This window comes from Erinaceus europaeus, chromosome 10, assembly GCF_950295315.1.
Source record: "Erinaceus europaeus chromosome 10, mEriEur2.1, whole genome shotgun sequence".
NCBI classification, from domain to species: Eukaryota; Metazoa; Chordata; class Mammalia; order Eulipotyphla; family Erinaceidae; genus Erinaceus; species Erinaceus europaeus.
The window spans coordinates 118,300,133-118,318,457 of record NC_080171.1 but is presented as its reverse complement, the minus strand read 5'-3'; the positions used below and the strand labels follow the sequence as shown (position 1 = coordinate 118,318,457).

Here is an 18,325-nt window from a genome sequence, read left to right as displayed (position 1 = left end):
CTCCTGTCCTTCAGAACTGTCCCTAACAGCATCATTCTTTCATCTACGATGGGATTCTGAACAGTCTGTGGGTATACAGGTTTCCTGTGGGTGTTCATTTCAATGTTCTTCTTTTTTTAAAGTAGTATTCATATTCTGAATTTTCCAGGTGAGCATGCCAGGATAAAATAATATTATAAATTTTTTTTTGAGCCAGATATTGAACCCAGGATCTTGCATGCAAAGCCTGCACTCTGCTACTGAGCTGGTTCTTTAATCTCTGTCCCTTTAATGATTATAAAATTGGTCATTGGGAATAGAACTGAGGCAGAATTAATACAGAAATAGTGTACGGGAGCCATGTGAAAACGCAGTGATTTCTTTTTTGTTTATTTTAATTTTATTAGTGACTTAATATTGATTTACAAGGTATAATTCTGCATGTTCCCACCACCAGAGTTCTGTGTCCCCAGTCCCTCCATTGGAAGCTACAGCAGTTGTCCCAATTCACAGATACGGTTGACTATTATTTCTGTAACTATCTGTCTGTATTTATATATTTGCCCATATTTTCCCATGGTCCCATCTTCTCTTCTTTTCCAAGTTACACCTACAGCTACTACTACATTTTCCAAATTTCCTCCCTTTTCTCCACTTAAACATATGGAACGTTTCATGAATTCGTGTGTCATCCTTGTGCAGGGGCTCTGCTAACCTTCTCTGTATTGTTCAATTTTAGTATATGTGATTTTGTTCACAGACCACATATTGCCTGAGTGCTTCTAGTGTGCTAGGCACTGTCCTAGTAACAGGGCACACAGCAGTTGGTAAAACTAACTCATAATCCCTGACTTCATGGAACCAATGTTCTTTTTTTAAAAAATTAAAAAAAATTTTCCTTTTGTTGCCCTTGTTGTTTTATTGTTGTAGTGATTGTTGTTATTGATGTCATCGTTAGATAGGACAGAGCGAAATGGAGAGAGGAGGGGAAGACAGAGGAGGGGAGAGAAAGACAGACACCTGCAGACCTGCTTCACCGCCTGTGAAGTGACTCCCCTGCAGGTGGGGAGCTGAGGGCTCGAACCTGGATCCCTACCCGGGTCCCTGCGCTTCATGCCATGTGCACTTAACCCGCTGCGCCACCACCCGCTCGGCATGAGAGTCTCTTTACATAAGCATTATGCTGTCTACCCCTGCCCTAAGCAACCAATCCTGATGTAAACTCCCTTTCACCTGCCTCTCCCAAGCTGGCCTCCTGTGTGCAGCTCAAGCCTTCCTCTTCAGAACATACTCTCTTATTTCGACAAAGAAATCTTCCTTCAGCTCCCTGAGAAACAATACAGAGAGAATAAGAGACGAGGCAGGGGTGTGCCTGTTTGAGCATATACATTACCATGTGCAGGGACCCAAGATTCAAGCCCTTGGGCCTTCCCTGCACCTACCCCATGGGGGAAGGCATCATTAGTGGTGAAGCGGTGCTGCATGTGTCTCCTTTATTCTCCCTTTCTATCTCTCCGTTCCGTCTCAAGTTCTCTCTGCCATATAAAAAATACAGAGAAAATAACACTTGAATCCTTCCACATCTAAAATATCTGCCCTACCTTTTCTCTCCAATGAGAGAGGAGGGGAAGACAGAGAGGGGGAGAGAAAGACAGACACCTGCAGACCTGCTTCACCGCCTGTGAAGCGACTCCCCTGCAGGTGGGGAGCCGGGGGCTCGAACCGGGATCCTTACGCTGGTCCCTGCGATTGGTACCACGTGCGCTTAACCCGCTGCGCTACCACCTGACTCCTGGAGCCAATGTTCTTATAGGAGTGATCAACTACATCTAAATGTCTACTTTGGTAGATGGTGATAAGACTGTGGAAATGAAGCAAGCGGATGGGTTCTGGGGCTACTGGCGGGTCCTTTGAATAACAGACACAGTATGCATGAGCTGTGTGGGACTCCCCAGCAGAGGGGACCAGAGACTGGTGTGGGAGGGACATTCCTACTGGGATTGAGAACACGTGAGCAGAACCCTGCTGGAGCAGTACTGTGGCCACTGGGAAGACAGCTGGAGGTCTTACTGACACTGCCCATATTTTTTTAAAAACTTTTATTTTTATATATTTATTACTTATTGGATAGAGACAGAGAGAAATTGAGAGGGCAGAGGGAGGTAGAGAGGGAAAGAGACAGAGACCCCTGCAGCCCTTCTTCACCACCTGTGATGCTCCCCCACTGCAGGTGGGGAGTGGGGGCTCAAACCTGGGTCCTGTGCACTGTAACACGTGCGCTCAACCAGGTGCACCACCTCCTGGTCCCCCGCATCTCCCATATCTTTCAGCATTTCCTGGGGATCCTATGGGGATATCCGAGAAGATTTTTGTGCAGAGCAGTGTTGAGACCTGATCTAGCTTTTCTGAGGATGCCCTAGTGGCCATATGGAGGGCAGACCACAGGAGAAAATGAGGGTGTCAGTGGGAGGCCAAGCCAGACCCAGGAGTAGGGGCCCATTTGGGTTGATTTGGAGGTGGAAGTGACCAGATTTGCAGTTAAGGAGTGTGTGTGTGTGTGTGTGTGTGTGTGTGTGTGTGTGTGTGTGTGTGTTTCAAGGGGATTGAGTTACCCCCTGGCTCCTACTGACAGAGCATCCTAACCTCATAACCCAGCCACAGCCTTGAGCAATTTCATTTCAGCCGAGCAACGCCATCGGTCATATTAGACTAACTTATAAGGGTTTGTGATTGATTTTTTTTTACTTTACTTTGTATTTAATTGCTACATTTACCTTTGTAGTTGTGAAACAGCACAAGCCGTGGGTGTGTGCTTCTAGCATTTGCCCACACTCCTGCAACAGCTGATGTCTACATGGAGGTCCGTGGGTTTGCTTTTTTCTCCTTGGATAAATCTGTAGTAGCTTGAAAGGATAGAGTAACCTGCTCTGACCAGTCAGCTTGTCCCTTGGCCTACTGGAGGCTTCTGTTTCATCATGTGTGGGACTGTGGACAGGACTCTGGGGCAGGCAAGTTGCACCCCCGGGATCCTGGCCCCTGGGCACCAAGTGCTGGTGGAATCCGGAGGTGAGCTGAATGTGACCCAGGGTGCTATGCATGTGGAAAAAGATAGTCTGGCTCTGTTTCTGTGGATTCAAGCAACTGAACCTACAGATAGAAAATAAATAAATAGGGGGAGTCGGGCGGTAGCGCAGTGGGTTAAGCGCAGGTGGCGCTAAGCACAAGGACCAGCGGAAGGATCCCGGTTCGAACCCCCGGCTCCCCACCTGCAGGGGAGTCACTTCACAGGCGGTGAAGCAGGTCTGCAGGTGTCTGTCTTTCTCTCCCCCTCTCTGTCTTCCCTTCCTCTCTCCATTTCTCTCTGTCTTATCCAACAACAATGACATAAATAATAACTACAACAACAAAACAAGGGCAACAAAAGGAATAAATAAATTAATTTAGAAAATAAAAAATAAAAAAAAGAAAATAAATAAATAATAAATAAATAAATGGGGCTGCAGAGACAGCTTAATGGTTCTGCAAAGGACTCTCCTTCCTCCAGCTCTGAGGTCCCAGGTTCTATCCCCAGGACCACCATCAGCCAGAATGGAGCAGGGTTCTTTTTAAATAAATAAAATACATATGGGGGGGAGTGTATAATTGCACTCTGCAGTTCAAACTATGCTGTTCTAGGATTAATTGTATTGTGATGGGAGAAAAAAAGGGCAAATTCCCAATGCCAGGGGCCTAGCCAGGCTATTTGTTTGATAAGATATTATTTATTATTGGATAGAGATAGAAATTGAGAGGGGCGGTGGAGCTAGAGAGGGAGAGAGACAGAGAGATACCTGTAAGTCTACTTCACCACTCATGAAACTTTCCCTCTGCAGGTGGGGACCAGGAGCTTAAACCCAGGACCTTGCACATTGTGTGCACCCAGGACCTTGCAATCAGGTGTGCCACCACCTGATTCCAAGTCTATTGCTTTATTCAGTATGCCACCATCAATAGATTTTTTTTTTTTTTTTGCCTCTAGGGTTATTGCTGGGGCTCGGTGCCTGCACTACAAATTCACTGCTCCCAGAGGCTATTTTTCCCCTTTTGTTGCCCTTGTTGTTTTATCGTTGTTGTGGTTATTATTATTGTTGTTATTTATGTCGTTGCTCTTGGATAGGACAGAGAGAAATGGAGAGAGGAGGGGAAGACAGAGAGGGGGAGAGAAAGACAGACACCTGCAGACTGTGAAGAGACACCCCCACTCCCCCACAGGTGGAGAGCTGGGGGCTCGAACCAGGATCCTTGATCTTTTCCTTGTGCTTTAAGCTATGTGCGCTCAACCTGCTGGGCTACCGTCTGGCCCCTGTAATTGTAATTCTTAGCATAGTTGGAAGGACACACTGATTGTAAAGTTTCTTTGATGTATTGATTAGGATATAGGCTAACTCAAGAGAGCGTACACTTTCATGACGGAAACAAGATAAAAATGATTACTTTCTTTGTTATCAATCCTGGTAGCTGGTGGATTGGTTTGGTGGTTTGCAGAGTCAATATGCTACCTTCTGTCTTTATTGCCAGAGCCTAATCCCATGGCCATTTCTACCAGCAAGGCGACCCAATGCCCATTTAGAACTCTTTGGTTTTCCAGCAAGGTCATTGCCAGGCCATGGAACTTTGAATGATTCCTATGTACGTTGATCTCTTGGAGAGAGTTAGGACAGGGTGGCGGTAGACAGAGCAGGATGGCCCTTTAGGGCATTTGACTGAAACCCATGAGTGGAATCACTGAGCCTCTCCGGGATTTGAATCCCTTATTTGAGAAATGCTGACGACAAACTCTCTCACAGAGTTGCTGCAATAGTTAATTACTGCAAATAGTAGGAGATGTGGATCGTGCCTGTCATATGATAACTTCCCAGTGAAACAGTGTTCTGTTCTAACTCTCTAAGCAGAACCGTAGAAATCACCTACTTCCCTAATGTCTCTAGGGGAGTGAGCCCGCTTGCTCAGAAACTTGACTGACTTCACATTTTGTACCAGAATTTCACCACTATACAGGAAAGGTAATGGTACTTCTCCAAATGCAAATTCTAAAATTCCAATGATGGCCTAATAATGTGAGGCAATGTGCCTTGTCACTGTGTAACTTCACACTGATGTTAGAGTAACGGAGGGAAGCCAGAAAACTGGTTTCCTTGGGAAGTGACAGGCGGCCTGCCTCAAAGAGTCTGTAGGAACAGCTTGTGGACGTGGAGGAGATTTTAAGTTGTGTGTGAGACAGCACTCATTGCAGTTCTGGGTCCTTCTGGCCTGTCACCCTGGGTCCTTGGGTCTTAAACCCTGACCTGGTCTTGGTAAATGTGGGGCCTGAGGGCCGGGTGGTAGCGCAGTGGGTTAAGCGCACATGGTGCAAAGCATAAGGACCCAGTTTGAACCCCGGCCCCCCACCTGCAGGGGGGTCACTTCGCAAGCAGTGAAGCAGGTCTGCAGGTGTCTTTTTGTCTCTCTCTCCCTCTCTGTCTTCCCCATCTCTCTTGATTTCTCTCTGTCCTATTCAGCAACAACAATAGCGATAACAACAACAATAACAATAGCAACAACAATAATAGCAAGGGCAATAAAGTGGGAAAAAAATTGCCACCAGGAGCAGTGGATTTGTACTGCAGGCACTGGGCCCCAGTAATAACCCTGGAGGCAAAAAAAAAAATGTGGGGCCTCAGCAAACAGGTGAAACTTTCAGTCAGGTGTGCCGCCTTGCAGCAGACTGTTGTGTGTTGTCATGTGGGGGAGATGGTCAGGAGCACCCCTGGGCAGTGACGTAAGGTCCTCACGGAGGAGGGAGACTCCAGAATCAGGCGCCAGCACTAAGCGCCAGCACTAAGATGCATCAGTGCCAGAACTGAAGCAGGTGGTGGAGTCCGAATTGATGAGGCTGCTGGGAGTGGTCCTTGGTCCAGCTGGACAGCTTCTAGACCATGCTGGGGATGTCCTGGGACCTGGAACATGCTGACAACGTGGTCTGTCCAGCCCACCTTCCTCTTCCTGCCTTGAGAGGCTGGCCCAGCAGTGATTCACGCTCCTCTGACCCCAGGCCAGAGAGAAACTGCTTTCTTTCTCAGCTAGTTCCTCAGGTGAGTGGCCCGCAGCCCAGCCCACACTCATGCACCCAAAGCAGTTAGTTCTCTGGGGCTCTTCACTGGCTTTGAAGATTCTGTTAGAGGGAGTCAGGTGGTAGCGCAGTGGGTTAACTGCACGTGATGCAAAGCCCAAGGACAGGCTTAAGGATCCTGGTTCAAGCCCTCGGCTCCCCACCTGCAGGGGTGTTGCTTCACAGGTAGTGAAGCAGGTCTGCAGGTGTCTTTCTCTCCCCTCTCTGTCTTCCCCTCATCTCTCCATTTCTCTTTGTCCTATCCAACAACAACATCAACAGCAATAATAACTACAACAACCATAAAAACAACAAGGGCAACAAAAAGGACATAATAATAATAATAAAAAAAAGGTTCTGTTAGAAGGACTGGAGGTCACGGTCCCCAGACCTGGGTTTCCTGCCACAGCTGTGCGCACTGTATTTAATCCATACTTTTGTGGGACCCTAGCTCTGGCTTAGGAAGAGGTCTGAGGGCCAGTCTCTAAACTCAAATCAGGGGACACTCTGTAGATTTGACAAAGCGATCTTTAGTCAAAGGAAGAGGGAAAGATCATGCACAGACAGGTTTTATTCAGTGGAAAGCAGACAGCTAGTGTGAAGACACGACAGAGGTCATTTGAGAATGTGACCCTCCGTGGGTTGGCTGTGTTTTCTTTTCCTATTTATCTTTAGTCTTTGTTCCACATGGAGTGAACTTTTTATTGGTCCATTTAAATGACTTCACTTTTTCCTGATGGACCTCTATTCTCCTGGTCCTTTCTACTTCTCTCTAAGGCCCCTCCTACATCTTTTGATATAATAGTTCTCTCTCTCTCTTTCTCAGATTTTATTTATCTATTAAGGAAAAAGTGGGAGCGAGAAAGGACCAGACATCACTCTGGTACATGTGCCGCTGGGGACTGAACTCAGGACCTCATGCTTGAGAGTCCAATACCCCATCCACTGTGTCCATGGTGTCACCTTCTGGATCACTCGTAATTCTTTCTTTCTTTTTAATTTTAAAATTATTTATTTATTTATTTCCTTTAGTTGCCCTTCTTGTTTTATTGTTGTTGTTGTTGTTATTGATGTTGTCGTTGTTGGTTAGGACAGAGAGAAATGGAGAGAGGGAGGGGAAGACAGAGAGGGGGAGAGAAAGACAGACACCTGCAGACCTGCTTTACCGCCTGTGAAGTGACTCCCCTGCAGGTGGGGAGCCGGGGGCTCGAACCGGGATCCTTAGCCGGTCCCTGCGCTTTGTACCACGTGTGCTTAACCCGCTGCGTTACTGCCCGACTCCCAGTAATTATTTCTTTACAGGAGTTCTTCCTCCCCCCTTACCCCCTCTGTGCCAAAACCACCGAGAGACCATCCTGGTTGATTCAGTAACGGCCTCTGGATGTTCATGTCACCAAAACCAGGTTGCCAGAGCCCCTCAGAGTGCTTGCCTGCCTCATTGCACACTGGCAGCACTTCCTGCTGCTCCAGGTTGGGAAGTGACAGAGACCTCTGGGAGCTCTTTTGGGAATGGTTGCTGTCCTCACATACCCCGGGGTTACCATTTGGGGCTAGGGAGTTTGTATTTGGAAATGCTTGTCTTTCTCTCTCTTTCTCTCTCTCTCTCTCTCTCTCTTTCTTTCCACATTATTTATTATTGGACATAGAGAGAAATTGAGAGGGAAGGGGGAGATAGAGAAGGAGAGACATAGAGAGACGCCTGCAGCTCTGCTTCACCACTTGTGAAGCTTTTCCCCCCCGCAGGTAAGGGGCCAGGGGCTTGAACCCCGGGTCCTTGTGCACTGTAGTGTGTGCGCGTGACCAGGTGTGCTGCAGTAGAGATGTAACTAAAAATAGATGAGAAAGTAGGTTAGAAAAGCAGGTAAGAAGTAGAAAACAAAGAGGCTTGGAATGTATAAAAACAAGTTAGGTCAGACTGCGTCATCTGTGGAGTGAAATATTCCACCCCCTGAACAATGCACCTACTAATTGACAGTGTCATTGTTATTGATGGTGGTGGCTTATAAAACTTCTGTAGTTGTGACTGCAAGAGCTAAATGCTTTGAATTTTGCTTCTCTACTTCCTGACTTGCTTGCTTGCAGTTTAGCCCGAGGTTTGGAGTGCTTTCTCTGGAGTATTCCAGGCTCTGGCCCACTGGTGTAATGCACTTCTCTTTCTGCTCATTTTGGTCTCCACCTCCTTACTGGCTATAACAGTGCCACTGCCTGTTTGTCTGTTTTTCCACATGACTTCTTTGTCTTTTATAAACAGAATAATCCCTCATTTAATGGCCACAGGTCTCCCGAGGCTGTGGGGTGTATGTGTATGTGTGGTGGAGACAGGCAGGGAAAGCGTGTCAGTGGTCTTTCAAAATGGCTTCTAGGCCTGTGGTATTGTGGGGACTCTGGGTGGCTGCCAACCTTCATCATCTAGTGTTGTCCCCAGACCTTCCCCCAAAATCTGTTGATAAGCCGAGTAGAGTTCATTGTTGGCCACCTGGCAAAGTTAAAGCGTTGGCAGCATTTCGGAGTGGGGAGACGAGGTCTGACAATTGAGAATGGCCAGTTTGATTTAAAGGCAGTTTTTCAAAGCCGAAAACTTGGCTAAGATTGGGTCGGATCACGGCATCATGGCTCAGGATTGGTGGTTCAACAGAGAGAGGTTCAAAGAATCCTTGGGTGCAAACTATCTGTTGAAGCTTCCCATTGAAAAGTTGGATTGGCCTTCTGGGAAGTTCCTGTCAGGAACAATTCTCTTGTTTGTTTGGGCAGGAAGAGTAAAGAAATGCTAATTCACCAGAGGAACAGCCAAGTCCTGTTGAAGCAGCGGGGAGAGTGAGAGGAAGGGAGGGAGGGAGAGAGAGAGAGACAGAGAGAGAGAGAGAGAGAGAGAGAGAGAGAGAGAGAGCCTTTATTTTGTCAGTTTACATGCTAAGGATAGTCTCACTGTTTGCTTTATAGTTTATTTTCTTCTAATAAAAGATATGTCTTGTTCATATATGTAGATGGGGTAAATGCCCACTTAAAGCATTCTGAACAAGCTCTGAAATGCTTACTGAGTGTCAATTGAAAGAGTCAGTGAAATCAGGGTCTAGTGAAAGAGGACTTGGTTCATAAAGGAGATATTCAGCGCTAGGCTAAGGAATCTGGTCCCAGGAAGCTAACATCAGATTTCTCTGAGTCTCTGCCTTTAGTTTTTATTACGTATATGAGCTGTGTGCAAAGGAAGTGAAAGAAAAAAAAAAACATAAACGTAAATTTTCCTTAATAAAGAAAAAAAGACAGCTGGTTCATTCCTTTGCAGAGTTCATAAGCAGTTTCACTTCTCACTTTTTTTTTTTTTTTTGCCTCCAGGGTTATTGCTGGGGCTTGGTGACAGCACTACAAATCTACTGCTCCTGGAGGCTATCTTTTTTTCCTTTTTTTTTTTTCTTTAGGATAGGACAGAGAGGAGGGAGAGAAAGATAGACATCTGCAGACCTGCTTCACTGCTTGTAAAGCGACCCCCTACAGGTAGGGATTGTGGGGTTGAGGTAACTCAGCACTAGTGTTGTCAGTGTTCAGACCTCGGCCCTGTGTGTGAAAGGCATGCACCCTACCCAGTGAACTGTATCTCCATTTCTCTAACATCTCCTGTTAACTAAAGAGGTTGGTTTCTAATTGACAAAGGTATCTCAGTGATAGTCATCTCTGTCTGTATTTGGGATGAGTCTGTTGCCCAAACAGAACCCATATAGAGATGAAGATGAGAGGGCTGGGTAATGGCCGCACCTGGTTGAGCGCACACAGTACAGTGCACAAGGACCTGGGTTCAAGCCCCTGCTCCCCACCTGCACAGGGAAAGCTTCATAAGCAATGAGGTAGGGCTGCAAGTGTCTGTCTCTCTCCCTCTCAGTTGCTCTCTGTTTTATCAAATGAAATAAAGCAACAACAACAAAAAAATTAAAAAGATAGATGAAGATGTGATCAGGCTTCTCTCCTGTTTCTTCTCTGCACTTGTAAACATGTAAACATGACAGTGAAAGGCCTGGAATGTGAACTTTGTGCAGGTCTTCATGTTTTGCTATAAGATTCTTCTTCTTATTATTATTATACTTTTTATTTATTGGATAGAGACAGCCAGAAATCGAGAGGGAAGGGGGTGACAGAGAGGGAGAGACAGAGAGACACCTGCAGCCCTGCTTCACCACTCGCAAAGCTTTCCCCCTGCAGGTGGTGATGGGGGGGAGCTCAAACCCAGGTCCTTGCACATTGTAATATGAGCCTTCAACCAGGTGCATCACCACCGCGCCATCGAATTCTTTATAGCAGACAAACCATTACCTTCTTGACGTCAGCTGTTCTGACAGCCCTGACCGAATGGGAGACATTTTCCAGTGGAGCAAAATGTAGGACTAGCCCTCCCTCCTTCTCTCCCTTTCTCCCTTTCACCCTCCCTCCTTCCTTCCTACTGTTGGAGACAAACACTTCTTTTCTTGCTCTACATGAGTAAAACGAAGGCCGGAATCAGTGCTTTAATCATTAAGTCCCTAGGTTTACTTGGAAAAAAACGCAGTGGCAGGGAATGAATTTGGGCCCTTGCACAAGGGCTACACACCCCTGCATAGCCTCCAAGACTTTTGTTTTGTTTTTATTTTTTATTTAGAGAAGAGGGAAGGGAAGGGGGGGAGGGACACCACAGCAACATTCCTTTGTCCATAGAGTTCCCTCATTGTCATTCAGAATCCTCCAGTGTGGGATTTGAACTCAGGACCTCCTTCATGGCAGGGCGGACCCTCTATTCACTGAGCTATTTCTGGGGGCTCCTTAGACCAATTTTTGATGGAAACAGTTTTGCTTGAAATAGTTTGTTTCCCTTGAATTTGGGGACATTGGCTTCGTAGCTCTGTGTAGTAACTTTCCCTGTGAAGGCTTTACTGCAATATGCAGAAGAATGTCTATGCTTGAATGATGTCTCACAATGTGTCTGCTGCCAAAAATAGAGCGTGATAGGTGACTTTTTTTTTTTTTTTTGTCTCCAGGGTTATTGCTGGGGTTCGGTGCCTACACTACGAATCCACTGCTCCCAGGCCATTTTTTTCCCTCTTGTTGCCCTTGTTTACTGTTATTATTTTTGTTGTCATTGCTGTCGTTGGATAGGACAGAGAGAAATGGAGAGAGAAGGGGAAGACAGAGAGGGAGAAAAAGATAGACACCTGGAGACCTGCTTCACTGCCTGTGAAGCGGACCCCCCGCCCCGCAAGTGGGGAGCGGGGGGCTCGAACCAGGATCCTTAACGCCAGTCCTTGCGCTTTGTGCCATGTGTGCTTCACCTGCAGTGCTACTGCCTGACCCCTGGTGATACTTTTTTATTGCACTTTTAAAAAATATTTATTTATTCCCTTTTGTTGCCTTTGTTGTTTTATTGTTGTAGTTATTACTGTTATTGATGTCGTCATTGTTAGATAGGACAGAGAGAAATGGAGAGAGGAGGGGAAGACACAGAGGGGGAGAGAAAAACAGACACCTGCAGACCTGTTTCACCACCTATGAAGTGACTCCCCTGCAGGTGGGGAGCTGGGGGCTCGAGCCGGGGTCCATAAGCCGGTCCCTGAGCTTTGCGCCACCTGCACTTAACCCGCTGCGCTACCGCCCCACTCTCTATTGCACTTTTTGTAGTAAGTTCTGACACCAGAAAGTGTGGGTCGGGGGCAGCTGGTGCTCACTTGGTCATTTGATAAATGTTTTTTATTGCATAATGATTTCCGTAGTGGACGGACTTAGCTGGGAGCCATTGCCTCAACTGTTTACTGTTGTCTTTTTAACTTGTGATGAGAACTGTTACCATCTCCCCTTAGCTAATTTTAAATATTCTACGATAGGCTCCACAATACGTATCGTACCCCAAACTTAGTGTATAAATGATAAACTATGCTTTTGACCCCGTAATTCACTTTGCCTGTTCCTCCACCCCCCACACGCCTACCTGCCTCTGGCCCCACACAGATGCAACCCAGGTGTCCAACAATAGATGAGTGGAATACTACTCAGCTATTAAAAATGGTAAATTCAGGGAGTCCGCCGGTAGTGCAGTGGGTTAAGCACAGGTGGCACTTTGAGCCCCTGCCCCCACCTGCAGGGGAGTCACTTCACAGGCGGTGAAGCAGGTCTGCAGGTGTCTGTCTTTCTCTCCCCCTCTCTGTCTTCCCCTCCTCTCTCCATTTCTCTCTGTCCTATCCAACAACAACGACAATAACTACAACAATAAAACAACAAGGGCAACAAAAGGGAATAGATAAATATTTTAAAAAATGGTGATTTCACCTCCTTCACCCCATCTTGGATGGAGCCTGAAGGAATCATGTTAAGTGAAATAAGTCAGAAGTTGAAAAACAAGATCAGAAGGGAAAACACTAAGCAGAACTTGGATTGGAGTTGGTGTACTGCACCAAAGTAAAAGACTCGGGGGTGGGTGGGGGTGGGGTTAGGTCCTGGAACCTCATGGCAGAGGAGGACCTAGTGGGGGTTGTACTGTTATGTGGAAAACTGGAAAATGTTATGCATGTAGAAACTATTGTATTTTTCTGTCAACTGTAAACCATTAATCCCCCAATAAAGACATTAAAAAAAGAAAAAAAATGCAGATTCACTCACCTAGTCTCTGAGCACCACAATGCTTTTCTAAATAGCCTCTGGGAGATCTGAACTTTACCATTATTTGCAGTTTTCATACATTTTTCTCTCTTCTGTTGTTTCCTGTTTTCATTTTGTTTGAGTGTTCACTAGGATGTTTATTCCAGGCCGTGACCTCTCACGGTTTCCATTTTATTGACATTCTTATGAAAAGAAATAGTAAATGATTACGAAGAATAAAACAGCTATGCTTAAAATTCACAAAAGTGTTTGCAAGAATGGCTACCAGATTTCAATCTATTACACCAAAATAAATAAATAAATAAATAAGAGGGGGGGCTTGTAATTTTTGTAGCTTGTAGTGCATGCAAAAAGAAGTCTTTTATTTTTTATTCTCTCCTTTTGGGGAGTAATGTCCTACTTGTTTTTTTGGGGTGCTGCATGGTGAGAAACACTGAGACCTGATGCCTGTCCTCTTGCCCTGGGTCCCTGGCAGGGACCGAGTGAATGAGTCCAGGAAGTCCATAGCTCTTAGGTTATGAGCTCTGTTGCTTTTTTTTCTCTTCATACCGGATCATTGTGTCTCCCCAGGTCAGCTCCAGATGAAATAGAGGGGAGTCCCAGGGTGCTTTGAAATCGTGGCATGTTATCCGCTTAGATGATATTTTGGATGTGTGTGGGTGAGAACAGTTGTATACTGGGGGTTTGTGTTTTGATTTTTTTGTGGAGAAAGAACCACTTCGTTATCATAGCCAAGCCAGTCAGCCTGCTGCTACTGTCTTTTTTTTTTTTTTTTTTTTTTGAAGGAACGTAAGCAGCTAGCTGGCTTGGATCTAGCACAAGATTAAATGGAATAGAAAACTCTGGTTTTTTTTTTTTTCCTTTGGTCAGCAGAATGGCAGGATGCTGTCGCTGTCTGTGTCCTGGCTGACCCTGTGTTCCTGGCTACCATAGATACATACAGTCTGCCTTTTAGATCCACCAAACAGAAAAGGATCCTGTCTTGTGGCAAAAGTGCAGACTTGGCATGTGCTGGGGCTCTGGGAGCTCATGCTAAAATTCGTGGATTCTTTCCTGGGACAGCCACACAGCACAGGGAACTCAGTGGGCAGGTCGGCTGGTACATTTTCTTGTCCTTCTTTTTTCTCTTTCTTTATTGGGGCATTAATGTTTACTGGCTTATTTTTATCTGTGTCAGATGTTTGGGAAAGTTAATTTCATGTCCACTTGGCTAAAGTTTATGGGTCGCAAACCGGAGTTTGAAATTAGCTGTTAAGACAGAGCCAGGTGGTGGGAGAGGAGAAGTCTGTGCTCTGGGTTCAGAGGAGCTCTGTAATATTTCTTAGCCTCTGGAGTTGTCCAAATCTCTAAGTGAAGAAACACATTTCCTTTAGCTCACCTACACAAATCACCATTTGTAACCTTCTGGCCCGGTTGACTCAAGTCTTCCCGCTTGCCTGAGGGAAGATTGGGGAGGGTGGGTGGGGGGAGTGGGGTCCAGGTAGTGTCTCTCCCCAGATTCAAAACTTGAACTAAAACAAAAAAAGAGTCCCAGTTAAAACCAGCAAGATCATTTCACTCCTGGAACACGGAATCTTCTACCACACAGTGATTTTATTTATTTATTTATTTATTTGTTTGTCTGTCTGTCTGTCTGTCTATCTATCTAAAGCCAGTCAGCTGTAGTTTTGTTTTCTTCTTCTTTTCTTTACTTTTTTTTTTGCCTCCAGGGCACTGCTCCTGGAGGCTATTTTTTTTCCCTAATGTTGCCCTTGATGTTTTATTGATGTGGTTATTATTATTGCTATTGATGCTATTGTTGTTGGATAGGACAGAGAGAAATGGAGAGAGGAAGGGAAGATAGAGGGGGAGAGAAAGATAGACACCTGCAGACCTGCTTCACCGCCTGCGAAGTGACTCCCCTTCAGATAGGGGGCCAGGGGCTCGAACCAGGATTCTTACGCAGGTCCTTGTGCGCTTAACCCACTGCGCTTCTGCCTGGCCCCCTTCCCCTTCCCCTTCCCCTTCCCCTTCCCCTTCCCCTTCCCCTTCCCCTTCCCCTTCCCCTTCCCCTTCCCCTTCCCTTCCTTTCCCTCCCCTCCCCTCCCCTCCCCTCCCCTCCCCTCCCCTCCCCTCCTCTCCTCTCCTCTTTTCTGTTATCATTGGGGCCAGCACTACAAATCCATGGCTCCTGGTGGACATTTTTTTTTTCATTTTATTGGATAGGACAGAGAGAAATTGAGAGGGGACAGGGAGAGAAAGAGATCTACTTCACTGCTTCTGAAGCATCCCTACTGCAGGTGGGGAGATGGAGTGGGGGGAGGCACTGCTCAGTCCCTCACTTGTACTTCTGTAAAGCTAAAGAAGTGTGCTTTCCAGAAGAGAAAACACAAGTAGAACCTGAACTGGAATTGGCATATTGCACCAAAGTAAAAGACTTGGGGGGGGGGGAGAATACAGGTCCAAAAAGGATGACAGAGGGCCTAGTGGGAGTTGTATTGTTATATGGAAAACTGAGAAATGTTATGCATGTACAAACTATTGTATTTGTATTTATGGTCGAATGTAAAACATTAATCCTCCAATAAACAAATTAAAAAAAAAAGAAAAGAAATGTATACTTCCCGGCCCAGGCAGTGGCGCCCCTGGTTAAGCGCACACACTACAGTGCACAGGGACCTGGGATCAAGCCTCTGCTCCCCACCCGCAGGGGGGAAGCTTCATGAGTGGTGAAGCAGGGCTGCAGGTGTCTCTCTCTTTCTCTCTCTCCTCCTCGCTTCTCCATTTCCCCTTGTCTCTATCCAGTTCTCTATATCATTAAAGGGCAATGTGCTTTCTCTGACCAATGGAGGTTCGCACACAGCTTTCTGTAGCTTACATTCGCGGCGCACGCCTAGCAGCAGCACTTGAAGTACGTGCAGAGCTAGTGCTCCTGATGTCTCAGCCAGAGGCGGGTGGACTTGGTGTTGGCAGGTCCGGATGGTGGGCTCTGGCGATGGTTTCCAGGCTCTGCACGTGGGCATTTTAGTCTAGGCAGGAGAAATCTTCGCTCTGATGTGTCCCTCTTCGGTCACGGTGGGAAAGCAGCATCTGATTAAGCTACGATTTGGACGGAGCAAATAATAACTTGTCACAGAAGTCAGTTGGAGCTAGTGCTTGGAAAAAGAAAGAAGCCTGTGTGGTGGTGTGAAGGCAAAGTAGAGGCTGGAATAAAGAAATACAGTGATGGCATGAACTCACTGTGTACTCCCGAATGTCGTGCTGTCGTGGCCATCAAGAGATTCCAATGTGCCTTGAGGGCTCATGAAAATAAAAAGACGTGGGCCGGGCAGTAGCGCAGCGGGTTAAGCGCACATGGTGCCAATCTAAAGGACCGGCATAGGGATCTTGGTTCGAATCCGCGGCTCCCCACCTGAAGGGGGTCGTTTCACAGGCGGTGAAGCAGGTCTGCAGGTGTCTGTCTTTCTCTTCCTCTCTCTGTCTTCCCTTCCTCTCTCCATTTCTCTCTGTCCATCCTACAGCAGCAACAACAATAACAATAACAAGGGCAACAAAATGGGAAAAATGGCCTCCGGGAGCAGTGGATTCGCAGTGCAGGCACTGAGCCCCAGCAATAACCCTGGAGGCAAAAATAAAAATAAGAAGACAAGAGTTTATCTGGATTTCAGGAAGACAGCAAATATCCACTGCCTTTGGGATACTTGACTTGGTTTCTCTCTGCACAGCTGCTTTCTTGTCTTCCTTTCAGGGAGTTAAGAGGTGATTGCCTCTGGCCTCTGCTCCCTGTGTTCTGGCTTCTGGAGGTTTTGTTTGTGCAGGTTTCCCCGACCTCTGTGACGAGTACGTGCACACTTATCCGAGAAGCTCCATGGATATCTTTGTCCCTCTATTTGCTGTTTGCAAACAGCCAAGATCAGGACTCAACCCAAGTGCCCAAGTAACAGACATGCGAGTTAAAGGTTGTGTGGTATAGTGGCCTACTGGTGACACACCTGGTTGAGCACACATGTTACAGTGTTCACATGTTACAGTGTTACTGGTCCCACCTGCAGGGGGAGAGTTTTGTCTCTCTCTCTCTTTTTTTTAAATAAATGTTTTGTTTATTTATTTATTTATTCCCTTTTGTTGCCCTTGTTGTTTTATTGTTGTAGTTACTGATGTCGTCATTGTTGGATAGGACAGAGAGAAATGGAGACAGGAGGGAAAGACAGAGAGGGGGAGAGAAAGACAGACACCTGCAGACCTGCTTTACCGCCTGTGAAGCGACCCCCCTGCAGGTGGGGAGCCGGGGGCTCGAACTGGGGTCCTTACTCCGGTCCTTGTGCTTTGCGCCACCTGCGCTTAACCCACTGCGCCACCGCCCGGGTCCCTCTCTGTCTCTTTCTATCCCACTTCTTGATTTCTGGCTGTCTCTATCCATTAAATAAAGATAATTTAAAAAGATTTTTAGAAAGTTTTATTTGTTTCCTATAGGATAAGGGATTTTATATGAAATAGAAAAGTCAGGGTCCAGGTAGGGGCCAGGAGCCTGAACCATGCAAGTCCTGGGCTCTGCCAGCTGAGCGATTCCCCCTGGCCGCTGCCATCCATTTCTGGCCCTCACCCTGCAGGGCTGTGGAGGCGAAGGGCTCGCCCGAGGCCCCCCAGCTGGATGAGAGAGAAGTCAGAGGGACAAGTCTCCTCATTCTAGCTCCAAGCTCGTTCAGTCAGCCCCATCGCCGTCACACCTGTCATTTGAACGGAAAAGTACATTTTACTTGCTTACGGTGAAAGAAGCCAAGCGTCTCCGGTGATCTTTGTGTTTTTTTGGCTCTGATGTCTCAGAGCCAGGTCTGTTCCAAAATCCCCCGTGGCTAGAGGGGGAGACCCTGGGCAGAGGGCTGCCTCCGTTCAGAGTGCTCCCCACCCCACCCCACGGGGAGGCCTGATGTTGAGTCATGGCATGGCATGCCCTTGTCCTGACACTTGTCCTCTGCAGAAACTTAGTGCTGATTTTATGAGTTGTTGTTTAGAACTGGCTTCTGAGCTGAGTGTATAGGAACAAAAAGTCAACACGAAAGGAAGCCACTCCTAGATGAGTCCTGCAAGCACCAGGCATCCTGACCACATTCCCCCCCACACCCCCCCCACCCCCCCCCACCCCCCCGCCCAGATGGGAGAGAACGCCCAGGTATTTCCTAAGACCCAAGCACAGGCTGTGTGGAGGGAGGCAGTGAGGTTGGAGGAAGCACTGGCCTCAGCACAGCTCAGCCCCCAGGTTTTGGATTCGTGGACTCACGGTGTGTGGAAATGGTTGCAAATGAAGAATGTTTGTAAATGATGAAAAGGCATGTAATGAAAAAAAAAAAAAGGTTGCCGCACTCCCCAGGGAACTGTGTGAAAGACTGAAATGTGCGTGATGAGGGCTGAACCTTAGATGCGTGACATCTTCTTCCCTAGAGGTTTCTTCTTAAGACTGAATTATTGCTTTACACTGTAGCTCTCTATCCACAATCACTTCATTGATTATAGGTTTGTTCTAGGTTCTTAAACCTTTTTTTTTTTTTTTTTTTTTTGCTTCTAGGGTTATCACTAGGGCTCGGTGCCTGCACTATGAATCTACTGCTCCTGGAGGCTATCTTTTTTCAG

General features: G+C 46.7%; 1 protein-coding gene and 1 non-coding gene across 2 annotated transcripts in view; one reads left to right on the top strand and one right to left on the bottom strand.

Moving 5' to 3' along the window:
• Nucleotides 1-18,325, top strand: part of RAB31 (RAB31, member RAS oncogene family) — a 145,110-nt gene that overhangs the window by 18,140 nt on the left and 108,645 nt on the right. The window lies entirely within an intron of this gene.
• On the bottom strand, nt 637-744 carry LOC132541039 (U6 spliceosomal RNA). Its single transcript, XR_009552232.1, has one exon. It is a non-coding gene; the product is annotated as a U6 spliceosomal RNA (small nuclear RNA).